A 4,526-nucleotide genomic window follows, 5' to 3' on the forward strand; every position below is an offset into this window, starting at 1 on the left:
CCACCTTTCCTTTATCTGCCCAATCATCAGCTCTTCTTTATTTTACAAATTAAGGTGGGAAGCAGGTTTACAGGAAATAACCTGAGTGCTGATTCATTCTTCGTTCAAAGCCCCTCACAGGAGAACAAAATTAACATCAAATATAATTAGCCCCAAGGCTATCCACAACAGGTAAAGGTTATGGGGTCGTGGAGAGAAGGCTTGGTAGCTGAGGTCAAGCTCTGCTCTTGTAGAGGACTAGAATTTGGTTCCCAGCACTCATGTCCAGCAGCCGACGGCTACCTAAAACTCTGGCTCCAGGGATCCATCACCCTCTTCTGCAAGTACTGTATTTGTGTACATATATAGACACATATACATAATAAAAATAAAATTTTAGAACTGTTCGGTTTTATGTGTATGAATTTGTATTATATGTGTATGTTATGTTTTCTTTACCAATTTCTGAATCACTGGACAGGTTTGGCTCTGTAACTTAGTTTTCTGTGACTTGAGCTGCTGTAAATATTGATGTGAAAGTGTCTTTCTCACTAGTTAAGCTAGCATCCTTTGGGAATCTCATCTTGGTTCTCAGTACTAAGAAGAACTATAGAACACACCCAAACCTACAGAGACAGACAGAGTGATGAGTGGGCCATCAAGTCAAGTAGGAAGGAAAATTTGAAGTTCCTAGAACTTAATGGGCACAGAGCATACCGTGTGTGTGTGTGTGTGTGTGTGTGTGTGTGTGTGTGTGTGTGTGTGTGTGTGTTGGTAGAAGGATGTAAATGTTGTCTGGGGTTCTCCATGAGTCTCCACCTCAGGATCATGAGCTCTAATGTCTTCACCACAGTGGGTCTGACTCTTGGTTGTGGGGCTCACCTGTCCCAGCAGCATAAGTGACCTGCCCACATCCCTAGCTGCTTCACCAGAACAGACCACAGGGTGGTTTTCTAAGACAAGCTGAACACAGGGGCTTCAAGAGGGACTAACAGCACACAGTCCTTGGTTGTGTGCTTCTAATTATCATGGACAGTGCCAGGTGCCCATCACGAGGTGCTTTTGGCAGTTGATTTCCCAGCATGCACTCTGATAAAGCATTTGATGTGTTTGGCCTGTTTGGTTCATTTGCCTTGACCGTGTCGATAGCTGAATGGAGTTAACAATTGTGTCCACCTGTGGCTTTTTGGGTGGCGGTTGGGTGCAGAGGAAAATGTGCCTGGAATGGAGGTTGATCTACTCTCCTTTAAGCCCAGCTTTTCTAGTCCTTCCCCCTTTTCATATAGAAAAATATAAAAAAATCCCAAGTTCAATGCCGGAGTGGGCAGCCTGCAGGCTTGCTTTCCCCAAGCAGGCAGCCTGGAGGCCATTGCATGCACTTGCATCCCCCAAGCAGACCTTCTCTCACACAGAGTGAGCATTCTGCTCCAATTTCTGTGGTGAAACGGAACCTCGGGTTCTTCAAAATTGCACAAATATAGCAGAATTTTAGCAAACCAGACGTGTAAAGCATCTTTATCCCAAACCCACAGCCTCAGAGCTCCCGTATCTTCTCTGACGGAAATCTCTTGTATTTTAATTGCTGGATCAGTCAGGCCCTATCTGCTCATTCTTTACCCAGAGAAAGTCCTGCTTTGTCTGGTCAGTGGTCACCTGTTGCTTTTATTTTGTTTTTGACTCCTATGCTTATCTTTTATTTTTAAGATATTTCTTCTTTCTGTGGAGTGCTCAGTCCTAAAAGAGACATCTGTACCACACCCACTCTTCCTGGAGACTCAGGGATCACTGTGGGGGAGGGGATGAAAAGATTGTGACAGAGGTAGCGATTGTTACAAAGTAGCGCTTTTTTGTTTCTTTGTTTTGTTTTTGTTGTTTTTTTTTCCAAAATGAAAAGGCTGTTGCATAAATGAACTAACCGCAGCACCAGACTTGCACAAGATCGAGCCAGCCAAAATCCTAGCACAGATAGGGGAAGGGATCATGAAGAGCCACCTCTGGCTGAGTAGCTACAGGAGATTGGTGACTGCTTGGGGAGGGTGAGTTCCCTCCCCTCCCGCTTTGGACACAGCCACTGCTAGTCTGCCTTTGATTTAGTGAATGGCCCTGTACCTTCATACACACTGGTGTACTATGAGGATTCGATGTTTTTTGTTTTTTGGTTTTGTATTTTATTTTTTAAGAGCACTTGAAATCAGGAAGGGAAGGTGGTTGTGGCGATATGGGAGGAGTTGGAAGGTCAGGTGTAGAGGGCTGGATTTGATCGAAACACCTTATATCCATGTATAAAATTCTCAAACAATAAAATCATCCTACGTAAAGACATTTACTCTTTGACAGTTTTTACTCATGTGTATAATACAGTTAGGTTTGATCATGTATACCCTATTGCCCTCTCACATCCTCCTCACACCCTGGCTGAATCCTTTTCTTTATTGTTGCTAAATTCATGTGTTCAAGTTTCCCCCATCAATACTACTTATTAAAATATTTGTTCATAAACACCTCTTTTTTCCTAGACTAGAACTGGCTGTGAAGAAGGTAGGACTGTCACTCATTGTGGGTGTAACAAACCTAAAGCGGAGGTTAGGGGAGTGTCCTTGCCCACTGCCCCTCTTAGCAGCAGTGTGGGGCTTGTGTGCTCGCAAACTCTTCCACACACAGACATTGTTCAGAAACCCACAGCTTCCCCTAGCCTGTGACCTGGTGTAACCACTCTTTTCCTTGATGGCTTCCTACATCTCATTCTCTTGTTTATTGAACAAGCAAGAGGAGAGGGCCCTGCTCGCACTTTGAGGAAGCTGAAAGGCTTGTCACACCCATAGACAGATGTTCATTTGGTCCTGCTACATGAGTCAGATGGACCATGTAACCTCGGCGGAAAGGACCAGGGTTTCATAGAGGGTCTTATTGAAAACTGGCTGGGACTACAGAGCAGGGGCAAGCCTTTGTCCTCCAAAGTACAGTAGACTAAGGTGAACACTGACCGGCTGTCGAAGATGAAACCAGCCAGTCAGGTGTCAAGTCAGAGCAAGGATGGATCTGGAGGTCAGGACCTGTGTCTGCAGGCATGTAGCAAAGCTGGGAGAGGAACAGAGGGTAAGAGCCCAGTCTATCTGTGCCTTTTATGCTCCAGCCCTGACAATGGTCATAAGAGGATGTTTACTCTTCTGGCTTCAGATGGATAGAAACAGGCCCATTCAAATCACAGTGCACCCAGTATGGCTTTCTTCTCTATAGAATTAGCTGAGGGCTTTCTTTCTTTCTTTCTTTCTTTCTTTCTTTCTTTCTTTCTTTCTTTCTTTCTTTCTTTCTTTCTTTCTTTCTTTCTTTCTTTTTATGTTGTAATTATATTTATGCACAGAAAACTTAGTGTACATTTAACCCTGTGTAGTGGCGAGTTCTTTAGCCTTTGCCTTTTCCAGCTTGGCAATGCAAGCCACAGACTTAGGACCCAGGGCGTTGCCTCCCCAGTGATGATGGATCTCGTCATATCTGTCATTATAATTGGTCCTAATAGCTTCCACCATCTTAGCCAGAGCACCCTTGTCTTCCGAGTTAACTAACCTGTGTGAAGGCAACAGTGGTGCATGTCTTCCTGTGGACCAGGTGCCCCAGCCTGGCCTTCCCTTGATGAAGCAGTAGGGCACCCCCATCTTTCGACACAGGGCAGGCAGGAAAACCACCAGCTCAATGGGGACTATGTCATGGGCAATCACCACCAGCTGAGCCTTCTTGTTCTCCACCAAGGTGGTGACTGAACTGACTCCTACACGGAGGACAGGTGGTGTCCCCTTTGCCAGCAGCTTTCTTCTCAGCACGGGCCAGTAGCCTTTGCTTCTTCTCTTGCTTTGTCTCTGGCCTGTACTTGTGGGCAAGCTTAAGCAGCTGAGTAGCTGTTTGCCTGTCCAGGGCCTGGGTGAACTGGATAATGGCAGGAGGTACTTTGAGCTGCTTATAGAGGATGGCTCTTTGCTGCTGCAGCCTGATGTAGTAGGGCCATTTGAGGGAGCTTGTTAGATCTCTTTTGGGCTGGATGTCCTGCCCAATGCCGAAGTTCTTGGGCCTTTTCTCAAACAAAGGATTGACCACCTTTTTGACCTCCTGTTTTTTGACGACGGTGGGGGCTGGGGCCACCTTCTTCCCCTTGGCCTTCTTTCCTTTGGGCATCTTGCTCGGCTGGTGGAGAGGGACAGGTGAGGGGTTTCTGACAAGGTGCTTACACCAGCTACTATCCACCGTACAGGGAGAGCTTAGCGTAACTCTGGGGGCAGGGAGGGGAGTTGTGTGGAAATTAGACTTTGCATTTTGTTAGGACCACAGTAAAACACAGGACTCAGGGAGTTATAAAACACATATATCAGGAAACAGTTCCGTTAGTGTTAAAATGTCAAGTTAAGATGTTAAGTCAGCAGATGGCTTGTTCTTCTTCCAGGTTCAGTGACAAAAATTCATAATGAGTCTTGAGAGATTGATAGCTCTACAACACCTCAGTTTTATTTCTTCATCTGGAGATGTGAGGCAGGTCTTTAAGTCAACTTTATAAGTAT

At 45.5% G+C, this 4,526-nt stretch overlaps 1 pseudogene; it reads right to left on the minus strand.

Moving 5' to 3' along the window:
• Window positions 1–3,356: 3,356 nt before the first annotated feature.
• Window positions 3,357–4,152, minus strand: LOC110328678 (annotated as a pseudogene).
• Window positions 4,153–4,526: the final 374 nt, after the last annotated feature.

This window comes from Mus pahari, chromosome 10 (assembly GCF_900095145.1).
Source record: "Mus pahari chromosome 10, PAHARI_EIJ_v1.1, whole genome shotgun sequence".
Lineage (NCBI taxonomy): Eukaryota > Metazoa > Chordata > Mammalia > Rodentia > Muridae > Mus > Mus pahari.